Source organism: Notothenia rossii (assembly GCF_949606895.1).
Source record: "Notothenia rossii genome assembly, chromosome: 4".
Lineage (NCBI taxonomy): Eukaryota > Metazoa > Chordata > Actinopteri > Perciformes > Nototheniidae > Notothenia > Notothenia rossii.
The window spans coordinates 54,172,089-54,186,728 of record NC_136902.1 but is presented as its reverse complement, the minus strand read 5'-3'; the positions used below and the strand labels follow the sequence as shown (position 1 = coordinate 54,186,728).

The window sequence follows — 14,640 nt, the reverse complement described above, 5'->3', positions numbered from 1 at the left end:
TAACCTACCTGAAAACACACACACACACACACACACACACACACACACACACACACACACACACACACACACACACACACACACACACACACACACACACACACACACACACACACGCCACGCCCCCACACCCCCCCCCCCCCACACACACACAGAGAAACGGAAGAACACTGAAAAAACTGAAACATTTACTTTTATTAAATGTATTTTGACAACAGATTTCACATATCTGTATTAGGTTAGTTAAAAGCATTCATATTAAGTTTAAATAAAAAATAGTCAACGTTTCAGTTTTTTCAGTGAAAGATATGTTGACAGATGGTGAAAAGTATTTAGTAGTTGCAAAATGTGATGAAAATGAGGTTAAGGGTTCGGCTCATTATAGTGTTGAATACGAAGGAGTAGACATGACTGAAGATTTCTACAGTTAACATTATGGTCAAACAATTGATCATTTTGTCTCTGTGAAAGGGCGAGCGTTTCATCTCAAATGATATTTTTGTTCTGCTCTACTTTCCTGCGCACATCATTTTGTATCTCTCTTCGGCCCCTTTAAACGTCCTTTCTGTCGTTCTTGACTTTTCTCTAATGTCACATGCCATTTCCCCAGAGTGCCTGTGTTTGTGTCTCAGTTACAAGCTGAAAGATTTATTACGGGCATTTGTTCCTTTTACCACTTCCTGTCCCTCGCTCCGTCTATCTGTCCATCACAGGACTCTACAATTATGAATCCGCCTCTCTTGTGGAGCTGTTCTTTCTGCAGTATTGTTTCTGTCCACGTTACGATGCTGACAGCCTTTCATTCCTCTTCCTGTCAGTGCTGCTATCTGGAACCAAGGTTTAAATAATGGATGCATTACATTGGGAGCTAATGTGTTTCAGTTTTGACAGAGAGTTGAGGTTGTGTTATATGTATTTCATCACGTTCCATGTACATAGGTCCGTGTGATTGTGTGTTCTGTGTTTTGCTCTTTCCTGGAGATGGAGAAGGCCCTCAGGGTGGCTGAGATTAAAGATATGTGTCTGCTCCTGGACCCTCGATTATCTAGAAGGGAATCTATGGTAATAGCACTACCCCCCCTCTGATTCTGCATGTGAGAAGAAAACATTTGAGCTGCATTTAGAACTTCGTCTTAGATAATGTTGGAAGGTAACTCATTTTATGGGTTGATTAAGCACCTTTTCATTACCTTACAGACGAAATATGTTTGACATTTTCAAATCTTTATACATTATGTTGCATCACCAGTGGATTCAGAGATTAATCATTTTATTCGCTCCGGAGCTGATTCCATCTTATTTGAAAGGCTTTGCAGCTTTTTATTCAATACATGTAGAGCCAATAAGAAACACTCCAAATATCAAATACATTTTTCTAGGTTCCTCATTACTGTCTCTACTTGCACTGTAGGTGATATGATGGCTACAATGATCTAAGCTGAAAGGATGCAAAGCCAAATGATTAACAACAGCAAAATGGAGGTTGGTAATTTCAGGCTGCATCTAATTTCATCTTTATGAAACCAGCCTCCTGTGCTGTTAGATTTTAAATAGGTTTTTTTATACATATTAAAAGGACGCAGACATAATTACGTAAATCAAAGCCAAGCCATCTTTTGCTAATTAAAATACATGACAGTGCTTACAGGCATGCCAACCACCCACCCCTCCCTGCAGGTCTGCTTTAGCCCTGTATGATGATAATAATGTTTAATCACTGAGAATCCAATACGTGACCTGCATGTTTCTGCAATCATCGTGGAGACATTCCATCATTAGACCCACACACCTCCTCTGATATACTATCCCCTATAAAGCCTCATTACATGTGCTACCTTGTCTGTGCCAAGTGGAGAGACATCATATCTTTAAATATTATTTTGTTAGGGCAAATAACTGATTTATACTGTCGGTCGGTGAAACAAATTATAATTATATATGCAGATAATATTAGATATCCCGACTGAAAGGGACACAAACTGTTTTTTTATATTGTTTCAGTGTAATTTCAAGAGATTGAAGCATGTGTTGTAATTAGATGATGTCGTGAATTGCAATTTCTTTGGCCAGGATTACTGTAACATGCGGTGGGAGAAACACCAATTTCTTACTCTTATGACATATCAGTTGCATCTTATAAAATGTGTTTGCTAAAAACATAAAGAGACTTGAAATGAATGTTACATATGTGGTTCACATGATGATGTATCTCCGCTCACACAATGTTTGCTAATCTTCTCTGGGTTGTGGTTTCACTGAAAGCTCCAATGGTGAACCAGATAGACAATATGAACGTTTGCAGTGTCTCATTAAAATTGATTCTTCTTATCCCTTCTGTAAACCACACATTACAGTAAAAGTTAGGCATTTTGATGAATGATTCAAAAAGAAAGATATAATTGTCCTGACTCAATACAGAATAGTACATTTCAAAACAACTGCTGGACAGTGCATCAGCCCTGCAATAATAATAATAACAAGCACTTTACAAAACAAAGTCACAAAATGCTTTACATGGATTAAAAACAGTTCAAAGTAAGTTCCCCACTCCACCCAATACAATGTACAGTGTTTCAGGACAGCAGTCCCCTGTTGCTGCAGTCACTGTATCTCGAGCTTTGATCAAAGACACATGGAACCCTGCGAGGTGGGCCCATTTATCCCTATGAAAGATGCTCAGTAAAGCCACAATGGCTTGAGTAGCGAGAGATAGCCTGACGTGGTGATCGCTTCTTGTGGGCTTGGCTCTGACTAGGTTGCTGGGTTTGGTCCAGTAAGATTGCGGCTAATTTGTAAACAGCCACCAAGAAGTGGGTCCTGCATACAATGGTTTACCCCAAACTGGTGTCATTTAAGACCTTTGGACAATGATTGAGATTTGACGGAATAAATACATGTCTTTTGTTACTTATCAACTTTTTTTGGGAATAGTTGTTGTCTACTTGCAGCAAATGCTCTACACAAGGTTTTAAGCCAAGGTGACACCTAATAACTAAAGTTAGTTTAATGTTTGTATTCCTTAAATATGCCTGATTTTATCTCATTGTGAGGATCCTATACTGAAAAAACTGAGACGTTTTTTCATTGATAAAAGACAAAGAGCAAATGAATAACAGATCAATCAAAAGTGCTCAGGAACAGACCATGTCTGGAGCTGTCAGTGTAAATCTGCCTCCTCTCTTCTCCCTACAATCCTCTGTGGCCTGCGCACGTCAGAAATAATTATTTCTCCATACACACTTTCCTCATCACCTTCCAGGCGCACGGGCACTTTATTGTTTTTGGGACACCATACATCACCAGAAAGGGGTTTATTTAGAGCAGCAGAAAAAACAAGAACAACTGTAATTCAATTAGTCCCCAAATTCACCAGATTCAAATTCAATTTCCAGTTCAATTCAATATTGATTTGATTTTTGATGTTTCAGTTACAGTACCGATATTACTTGGATATTAAATACACTCTAACCTGGTAAATTATTAGAGAACAAAGCTGCCTGAGAGTTGAGGTTGTGGATGAGGGAGTTGAAATGCTCTGGTGGCCTGGGTTTATAATGGGTGTGCAGCTGTTTTTTTTTTTAAATGGACGTGTTAGCACTAAGACAGAAGCCCGCTCCTTCTCTTCACATGGGGGAGATGAGCCCCTCATATCCGTGGAATGAGTCGGTAATTGACTGCTCTGGTCTGGTGCTGAAACACTGCCACCACTGGCAGGCAGGACAATAATGGTGTTCTCAAGCAGAGCCTGGAGCAACCTTTCATCCATCTCCCTGTGATAGTACACCTTCACACCCGGAGGCACAATCAGCAATGTGCTAAAAATAGGAAATATTTTCAGACTTGTGGACCGACCTTTAAAGCAAAGGGTGCTCATCAGATGTCCCTTTTAATACTTTTTTCTTCTGTCACTTCACCTTGCTTGTTAAATGAGCTCCATTCATGACAGCTCTGTGCTGGATCAGGTCTGTGCTGGATCAGGTCTGTGCAGGATCAGGTCTGTGCTGGATCAGGTCTGTGCTGGATCAGCTCTGTGCTGGATCAGGTCTGTGCTGGATCAGGTCTGTGCTGGATCAGGTCTGTGCTGGATCAGGTCTGTGCTGGATCAGCTCTGTGCTGGATCAGGTCTGTGCTGGATCAGGTCTGTGCTGGTTCAGGGGCCTGTACTTTGGAGCAGGATTTCGGGTTAGCGAGGTCACTTCATGGTTAACTTTTAGTTTTAGGTCCTACGTCGCTTGTTCCCTTCTTACCGGGGTCGATTGCCATGGTAACAGATGCTGCTCCACAAAGTTTAAAAGGTGCTGCTGAGGTTTGAGGTCTTGCCCTTAACCAGATAAAGGATTCAAAAAGTGATTTGCAGCAGCACTGATAATACACCAGTCAGCTTCTTCTTCACACACTGATTCATGAGAATAAGATAAGACTCAAACACAAGTAGATTGATGACTGCGAATACCAAAATTAAAGAATTGTGCAACTGGAACCTGATTCATAACAAGATATGCTTGATGTTGCTAGGTAAAGTTCCTCAGGAGGTTTGGTGGCCAACAAGCTGTTATTTAACCAAAAATAGAAATAGACTGTAGGGGAGGTGCCATTTTTTTTGAAAGATACACCAATTGCAGTTTTTCTTGGCCAACTGTGATGAAAGACTTTATTAAAAATGACACATCTGTCTGTTTCCTGTTTTGAAAAGTATTCACCCCCTGTGTAACGCCTGTTGTTACTTCCTGTTTTTTCTGTTTGATCACCGGATTCTGGTCACCTGGTGCTGTTGTGTTTTCCTGCCCTCCCCAGCTGTGTCTTAGCCCTGTATGTTTTCAGGTACTGGTTTTCTGTTGTCAGATCCTTGTTTGTCATTCATGGAAGAGTTCAGTTCAGATTGTTTTTGCCTTGCTATGCTCTGATTGGATTTACTGCCATTAAAGGTATTTTCTGCGATCGATTTTGTGCATTTGGGACCACACTGCTCTGCCATCTCATCATAATAAAGGCTTCTCATCCTTTGAGAAAAATATAATTGACGGCAGACACTATAATTTTTGTAACTTCTTATATGGAAAATTGAAATTCAAGATAACATGTTTATAACAAAACAGATTATAACATAAATCACATTTCCTTTAGAGGATCATCGATCCATTTATCAATGCTTTTTCTCACGTTAGAAACAACAAATTAATGATGCTATTATTTGTTCACACTTGTGAGATAGGTGAAGATATTAAAGGCGATGAACACAGCTAATGGAATTGATATAGATGCATTAAAGAGAGGAGGGCACAGTGTGCTGACTCATTGTTGATTCTTCTTCTGCACTGCCTCTGAGGATTTAGGATGTGGGTGTTGCAGCTTTTTCATAAACATCATATTAGTGTCAGGTATTAGAGAACAACGTATACGCCTCCTGAGTGTTTAACAATAAAATATCTTTAGAGCCCATTATTGTAAACAGTTATTATTATCACTTGGTAACATGAAAACTATTGCCCTGTGTTATCCAATGTTTTACAGCTATGATTCTGTATTTACAAGAACACATTTCAATAATATATGATTCACTTTTCTAATATCTATCTTTTTGATATGTGTACATTGCCTTACTTCCAATCAACTTACAGATGTAGCACTTCATTTCAGACTCCAGTTTACAGCTTCCTGCCTACGACCTGCCTAAAACCAGTATAGAGGAATGTTAAGCCCTCCCACTATTTTCCAAGAGGGCGTTGCCAGATTCTCAATTTCAGGTTTTAACCAGGAGATGGCGCTTCATTCACAAATACAGAAATTATGTTGCCTTTCTGTAGTTGACAGAAACTGCTTTGAAGAGCATTTGAAAATATAGTCTTTATATATTAAATAATCATAATAATAATGTAAATGTTTACATTACATTAAACCATGCATTTTGTAATGTCAGCATTTCATTTAGAAAAAAAGTAGTGATATTTGATATTTATACTCTATTCCAACAGATTAAAACATTTTCCCACTGTACGCCGATGCATGAAATTCTTACAGTTTTGCCAGTTATATTATGGAGCCGCTGTAAAAAAGGATTTGATCATTAAGTTATTTAAACTTTTGTCTTTAAGTTACTTTCACTTAACATATCAATTTATGCAATTTCTACTTAATTTCATAAGTTGTTATTATTTCAACTCAGCTCTGTAAGCCAGTTCAATGAGCTCTACATTCTATGAAGTCAATTTGACTGAACAGTGAGTTGTGATGTGTAATAATGTTCTGAAACTTACCATGGCCTCTTAACATGGCAGTAGTGTTGACATATTCCTGCCCGGTGAAAATAGTCCCGGTCTCATAGTTGTTTTCATTAATTGAATGCATTTAACAGGGACATGAGTTTTTTTTTTTTTTTTACGATATACAGCAAGTGAACCACAGAGTTTGATTCGCCATTATCAAAAGAAGAACTTCCACCGGACAGATTGATGACTACGAAAAGCTAAGCGGCGGATTAATACGTTTTTGTGAAGCGATATGACAGTGATTTCGGCTGATGAACCTCTGACGGACAGGCAAAGTCAGGTGAGTGGTTGCATATTTAATGGTTTCAGGCAAAACGAAAAGTAGCTAAATGGAGTTAAATCCACACCTAACTGGTGTTTGAATGTTTATAAAAGAGATTTTATTTCAGGGCAGTGTTATGAAAATGTCGGTTAACCAAGCTAACTTTACAGGATTATGATTATCTAAACTTTTATTAAATAAATAAGTTTCAAGTATTCTTACTCTTATGTATTTATGCAATTTCTACTTAATTTCTACTTAATTTCTACTTAATTTCATAAGTTGTTATTATTTCAACTCAGCTCTGTAAGCCAGTTCAATGAGCTCTACATTCTATGAAGTCAATTTGACTGAACAGTGAGTTGTGATGTTTAATTATGAATTTTTAAAAGGTTTAAATGGTAACTGCCTATATTTGTAGCTTAATTTAGAGAGGTTTTGTTTGTTCGTTCCAGTAATTAGCCGTGTCCCGGCTCTGTTCGGCTAAATATTTAAGCTAAATTAACGTGTTTCGGTGAGGTTGTGTGTGTTCCTGCCAGTAATTAGCCGTGTCCCGGCTCTCTGTTCGGCTAAGAATTGTAGCTTGTTAGCCCCCGCCATGGCTTTGAAATGGATGTCATTTGTGGATAAGTATAGGGGACTTGAAGATTGTTTTTCGTTAAGGTCGAGCAAGTGTTAAAGTGATTCTATCCTTGCAACGTTTTTCTGGTTCAGCTCACGCTAAACCTGCCCAGATACAGAGGGGGTGCCTCGCGCCATTGAACGAGTAAAATGCTAACTGTGTTCAAAAATAGCATTTATATTGTGTACAAATGCTATGTTCCACTCTTGAAATGGAGATAAATTTGTATTTCTGCTTTTTAGAAAATATTTTTTAGAAAAGAAAGGAATATATTTAGTTTATTTTATTGAAAAATGGTGCCCATAAACTACATGTCCCACAATGCATTTCGTTCTGTGACTTGCGCACTGAAGTGTCTTAATATCAGCCGTTTCTAGCAGCGGGAACAGTCGGTGCTCAAGGCACTTAAAAATGCTGATCTTTGATTGATGAGATTATTGTTATTTAATCTAATAAATTAATGGGATGTATGTAATTATAACACAGGGAAAGGTTACTGTTCACCCACAATAATAAATAAGATGTGCAATGGTTGTAATTGTTAGATATTTATACTATAATAAAATAAATAATATTTATACATGAACAATAATTTTTCCGAAACTTCTGCTTTCAGAGGTAGTCAAGTTATTACTAAAAAAACAATAATAATCCACTGAATAGTCTATGGAAAATAACTACAAGCAAATAATCAACAATTACAACCATTGTACAATTTCTTTTAAGTTTGGTTAAAACAAATAATAGTTTTTTCATTGATATATTTGGCATGCACGTAGACACAAAAATGCTCTATGTGGATGCAAACTAACCTTTCCCTGTTATTATTACATGCATCCAATGAATTTATTAGATTGAATATGCCTCATCAATCAAAGATGAACATTTCAAGTTGTTTATTTATTTAAATGAAGTACTGTTTAAGTCTTTATCATATGAATTCAGGGATAATATTGTAATTGTGAAAGCCAAGGCTTATAGTTTATGGGCAACGTGACTGTTGTAATTGTGTGCATCTTATTCTTTGTCATGTTCTCAGTTCTTATTACTTTATTAAGGCCTGCTTCATAATGTACCTAAATGTGTGTTCTCTATTTCAGACAGATTTTCAAAGATTTCCGTTTTGCTGCAACTGGATGAAGTGGACTTGTAAGTTGTGCAGGTTTTCCAGTTACAATGAGAAGGCAACATGCACAGTTGCAGACTGTTGATAGAATATTTTCTATATGTCTGTCTCTCCTCAGATTCAGGCAGAGTTCCAGAGAATTGTCACTACGGACCTGCTTTCATCGTTTCTGGATGGACTTGATGGCCTGGCATTGCTGGAGGTCTACAAAGGTGCATCCAGGACTGGAAAGAAGCCGGCACTAAAAGGCCTTTTGGACTGCCTTGAGAAAGATGTAAGTGGAGATGCTGATGACCATAATTTAGCCACCATTTGTTTGCTACAAATGTTTATATCCCACTGCATTTGTTGTCCTGCAGGACACAAGTGAGAGGAGGAGGACTGCTGCTCTCTTGGGACTATCACACTACATGTCTGGTGAAAATCAGGAAAATGTCATCAGGATGTGTGATGTAAGATCATAACTGTCTTGAATTACTTTATGTAATTGTACATTTTAACATAAATCAACCCAAATCACCCTGTGCCCAAAGTTTCCTTCAAAAGTAATGTTTACAATTACCTTAATTTACTAAAATAATTGCAATAAAGAATGATACATTTAATATAAACAAAAACCGCAAGAAAACGTAACTATTAAATAATATAAATAAATATAAAGCTCAAACTGTGAAAAGAGAGGCAGTTGAAATGATGTTCCATCACATTGCACTTTTACACTGTGAACTGTAGATTTTAGCTTCTATGTTTATAGCAGAAGCCTCTTAATTAGCTTTGTAGAGAAAAAGTACTTGTAGTACACTGAGCTCACTTTTATTTCTCCTTTTTTAAGGCTCATGGAGACACTCTCGAGGAAGCCATGAAGGTGATGCAAGTTGGTCTACTCATAGGCTACGAACGTGAATGGGATGCTTTTCCTCAGCAGATCTTCAATGTGGCAGTTGTGGTTGAGGAGACAATTGTGCTCCACAACCTGAAAGATGTGGCTTTGCGATGCTTCTTGGACTAATATATTGCTTCAGTCTTCAGTATACTCTGGAAATAAAATATTCATTTGAGTTTATCCAGAGGGTTGTTATGAAGATACAGCCAGACCAAGCCTCTGCCAAAATACATGGACTAAAAAACAAACTAGGTAGGAGTTAGATCATCAAAGAGTGTAGAAAGTGAGCTCAATTTGGTGTTGTTCATTTGTATGTTCAAGTATTTTGTGTCTCTACAGTGACATGTTTTTAAAAAAATTAAATGTTTTAGGTTAGTGAGAATTCCATTTATGTTGGAAGTGTCACGAAGAAACTTTTCATTTTAATAGGACATTTAATGTTCATTTCAGTATTTACTAGTGTCTTGAAAGAGTCCTCTCCTGCTGATGTTCAGAAAGCTCTCTATTTGTTTCGTACTGTTTGTGCTGCACCCTCTGTCCTATTTGTAAAATTAATAACATACATGTGATGATATAATTTGTATGCATGTATATCTGTTGTATACTGTATGTTTATACTTGAAAAATAAAAATATTTCAGTATCTGAAGTAACTTCAAGCCTTATAGGAGATCACAGCTAACTGCCTGCCGTCAGATTTCATTTAAAAAACAGGTCTGATTTTAAACTTGTATCTTCAGTAGACTCGACTACTGCAATGGTGTCTTCACAGGCCTCACTGCTTTCACACCGTCTACAGTTTGATTTGCATAGAGGGAGCTCTGTGGCTGAATAGCCAGCGATTAGGTGTGGCCCATTTATCATAGGTGATCAGAGCTACGTGTGATTCAAATGGGGGGATGGGCACATAAGGCACACACGCACACACACACACACACACACACCTGTAACTGCCTGCCGTCTGATTTTAAGACTTTCTGAGCTCATAAAGAATGCTAATAAGAATAATGCGTATTGAACTGGTTTCATTAATTAGTGAGTTTATTTAACACTAGAACCGCCAATCGGGTCAATTTGTGTGATGTGGTGTGTGTGCAATGTAACTTTTTTCAATAAAATATTAAAGTCTCCCAGTCCGTGACTTTTCCTGAAAGTGTGTTATGTAGCACCCTATCTTTTTAAAAATTGCATTCTAATAGCGGGATATGTTCATGGCCATGTTGCCATTTGAAACCTATGAGAACATGGTCAGAATCACAAACTGGAGCGGGAGCAAAGGGGAAATGCCCCTTCCCCTCAATGTGAGGCAGACACTTGAGTCCAGTGTCTCCCGTCGGTTCCCAGGCCTGACCACGGACCAGTGGCATAAAATTAGCGAAGAAGCATGGTTGTCATGGTTACCCTTCTGTTTATTCTCAGCGGTGGGGGCCGAGCAAGCCCCCAGGAAGTGCGCCGGAACTCTGAGTAGAATATTCGTCGTGGCCAAACGGCGGTACTACACTTCTTTTAGGTTGCTGGGCCCGGAAACACTTCCCATTTTTCCCATGGGCAAAGAACGGTCTGTAAATCGTTGGATAATTGTTTTTAAACTAAATAAACCACCCAGTATGAACACTTGTATAGCCCTAATAAAAAACATTCGTTCCTCAAGTTGTAAAAATGTGCTAATAACGTTATTCTGAGAGTTATATCCCTCTGCATTATGAACGCGCATCTAACCCACGGGACCGTGCCGCCCGGCACGTTCATTTTACGTGTTCAGCAGGTTCAGCACTACATGCGTTTATCTTTACCCATGGATGCACAATAACAACGGACCCATATCGTCTCACTGCCATCCCACGGAGCTGTAATAATGGATATATTGCACATGTTTGCTGTAATTCCTCATTTGTAAAATATTATACTACAAGGGCTGTATGATTAAATCTTGTACCGTAAATGTTGTATTAAATAAAGTTAATATTACCGACGTTAGATTAACGTCCCTGTAGCTACTTATTGCACTAAGAAGCTTATTGCACTGTAATATACATATATATATACAGTGCAATAATTCTTTGCATTTTGGTTAAAGTTGCGCATGCGCTATGAGCGCACATACGGGTACTTCTCAGGCATGCCGGGTAATCTGTGACGTTTCGTTCTCAAAAGTTGGGCCATTTTATCATCATGCGCCAAGCAACTCATAGGAATGAATGAGTCCCCCCTCCCACGCTGTATCCAGTTCTTATTATACATCCATGGGGCAGAGGTCAACCTGTATTAAAGTTTAAATCTTCCGGACAAAATTATAAAAAGTGCCGGTCAAAGGTCTTCTTTGTTATTTATTGAGCTTTAAAACAAATGAATAACGACTCTATATAATAATAAAATACACGGAGGCTCTCTTTTTCCTCCCTCTCTTCGGACAGCGTCAGTGTCTGTCTCACACAGCAGCTGATCCAGTGACCTGGCCGACTGTAAAAATAAACATATTTATAACTAGTTTAGGTAGTTCGAGAGGTAATTAAAATAGCTAAGGGCGATGATCTGACTGAAGTGTGTGTTTTACTCGTTCCCCGCTGCATCACAGCGGGAGGAGCTGCAGGTGAGCAGAGCTGCGTGTCTCCGTTCTGTCAGATTAGACTTCACTCGCGTTTATGTCCATATCGAGAGAAAGATAAATAATCTGAATTCAGTGTGCAGTTTACTTTGACGCGGGGGTGAGCAGCAGAGGTGGGGAGAGGCGGGGCTATTGCGTCACCATTATCAGAACATGATCGTATAATTACTGAGTTTAGGCACGTTAATAACGTTTTAATGAAGTTGAATACAGTATATTCATATTTGTCAGTGATTTCATGTCAATTCGGCAAACATAAACATAAATGATCGTGGTGAAGATGATGATTAAATTAGGATTAAAAATCGAGAGCCGAGCTGCATTTCCTCCCGTTCGTTTTTTTAGACTAAACAACATTAAGTTCCGCTGTACATCCAGCGTACTGTATCTGACTTTATTTCACATGAGCTCCAGTGTGGAACCCCACTGCACCCCCTGGTGGATCACTGATCCATTGCAGCTGGCTTCATTATAATTACATTTATTTATCACGGGGGCGGTCTCAAGTCAAGCTGGAGGTTTTCCCTTGAGCGAGGGCAGATCACGTACCAATCACGGCCCTCGCGTTTCAAACTGTCTGAAATTAAGTGCTACATCTGTATTAGAGTCACATCTGGGAATTTCCATCTACACACATTCTCTCACCCTTTCAACGCTCTGCTTCTCCATCCATCACCCAGTTATATATCCATATTTCACAAGTGGCTCCAGCTGTGGCCTGCAAGCTACTCTGCGGACCCCCAACACCCCTCCACCCCCTTGCTTGTAATTGTTGATGTATGTAGTTCTTGGAGCTCCTAATGGATCAGAGAGATGTCTGTATTTTTTTTTCAAATTGCGATCTAATGACCCTTTTTTCCGCAACCGAAGAATAAATGATGGTGAGATCTTCAGGAGAAAATCCGATGTCCCTTTGACAGGATGAACTATTCCCTCTCTCCATGTCTCAGTCGAGGTATCGTTTATCTCGTCTCTCTCCTCATTACTGTTTCTCCAACAGCAGTGTGAGTCTTGACCCAAAAGTCTTCGCTGTAACAGTTTCCTGATTGACGAGTAGCCATGTGTTTTCAGGAGCAGAGTCCCATGGGTTAGAGCTTCTCATTAGAGATCTGGGATTAACCTTATATTTCTCCTGCTCTTATGCCATGTTTACTTTCACCTGCAGTTAAAGTTGGACAAAATAAATGACTTTCAACATTTTAGGATCCTTTTAATGTCCTCATAGGGCTTTGAATGAGCTCTGACTGGATCAGTAGGGAGGCAGAGGTTGCACTCTGAGTATTATTTATTGTCATGTTGATAGAAAACAAATGTATCATCTCATGTAACTTGTGAATTGATTACAGCTCAAACTCACTGAGATGTGTTTTAATTTGTTTAAGCTGAAGTAAAAGCTGTCAATGAAGCTCCGATGCAGACTGAACAACCAGAGTGTGACCACCAGTCTTTCTTGTGGTTTGTTTGGGGTTTAAAAGCAAACATATTGAAGGTCGAGCAGATCCATGTGTGCAGTTGCTTTCATGTATTAATGATGGACAAAGCAGTTATTTTCAGTGTACTAATGACCTAGAATCAACAATAACGCACATAGATATGTTCAACCAATCGGTGAGTGCGACTCACTCAGGGCACACGTCAGTGCTGAAGGTTCAGGATTGGAACCTGGAGCATGTTCAGTTCAGCCTGCTAACAGGGGGGATAATAATGCTTTTTGGTAAGAGATGGACCGCTGAGTGTTTGTCTGGATAAAGATACCGTTTGAAGACTTCAACAAATCGTTTCACTCCATTGTTCCCAAACGACAATGCTGGTTAGCGTAATTTGACCAGCAATGAATAGGGCTGGGTATCGTCATTTATTCCTGAATAGATTTGATTCCGATTCCCAAGATGTAAATGTGCTTTCCAATTTGATTAAACATCCATTTTGTTATGGATGTTTCAGTACATTACCAACATTGCTTGGATATGAAAGGGATTACAGAGAACAGTAATGTTGGAAAGACCCTCTAACCTGGTGTGTTATGTTGGAGCAAACACCACAGTGGTGGTGGCTTAAAGCCCACCTCTGCTCCGCGCCGTCCGTTAGATGAGCCTGGTCACATTAATAAGAGAAGGAGTTCAAAACACCGGCATAAAAGTTATAACAATAATCTGATTTTAATGGTAAAAAAACACACAATACGAAATACAGAGTACTCTGGACTTCCAGTTCTACTGCCGTGCGATACAGGTATCGGGACCAGCCAGTCAGAAACAGGAAGCCCCGTGCATGAATAAACATCATTATACATAGACAGATTTGGAGGCAATCGATTTCACTCCTCAGCGAATCAGAGTTCTGGGAAAAATGTATTTTACTTCTGAACAGAGCGTGAGAGCTTCGGAACTACCCAAGGACAGAGTCAATCTTTTATCTTGCACCTGAATTCACTTCTTTACTTTCCCAAGGAATATTTCACACAAACTATTCTTTCCCAGACAATCAAACATTGTACACAGATATATTGGTGCCCAGAAAGGACCTTGAAAAGAATATGTGTGTGTGCTGAAAAGAATATGTGTATGTGCTGGTATCTAGGTCAGTGAGTGTGAGTGAGAAGGTTATATATATAGGATTACTTGAAAACAGTCCCCAATAATACATGTTTACTTCAAAACAGTTCAAAATAATACATGTTTACTTTAAACAGTTTAGAACAATATCTGTTAACTTTAATTCCCTCTTTTGATCTCACCTCACGAGATCATCTTATACACAGCATTTGAAACATAACCACTGTCATTCTTTTCTACTGTGTCTGTCCCCCAACATTTATATAAATCCATCAGAAGCTGGGATTTAGAGCACCTTAAACCTTTCGGAACAGTCCACCAT

General features: G+C 38.9%; 1 protein-coding gene and 1 long non-coding RNA gene across 2 annotated transcripts in view; both read left to right on the top strand.

Moving 5' to 3' along the window:
- Positions 1-14,640, top strand: part of slc8a2b (solute carrier family 8 member 2b) — a 425,653-nt gene that overhangs the window by 63,018 nt on the left and 347,995 nt on the right. The window lies entirely within an intron of this gene.
- LOC307037713 lies at positions 6,869-10,354 on the top strand. The gene is made up of 4 exons (XR_013807771.1): positions 6,869-8,299; positions 8,395-8,550; positions 8,636-8,728; positions 9,109-10,354. It is a non-coding gene; the product is annotated as an uncharacterized lncRNA (long non-coding RNA).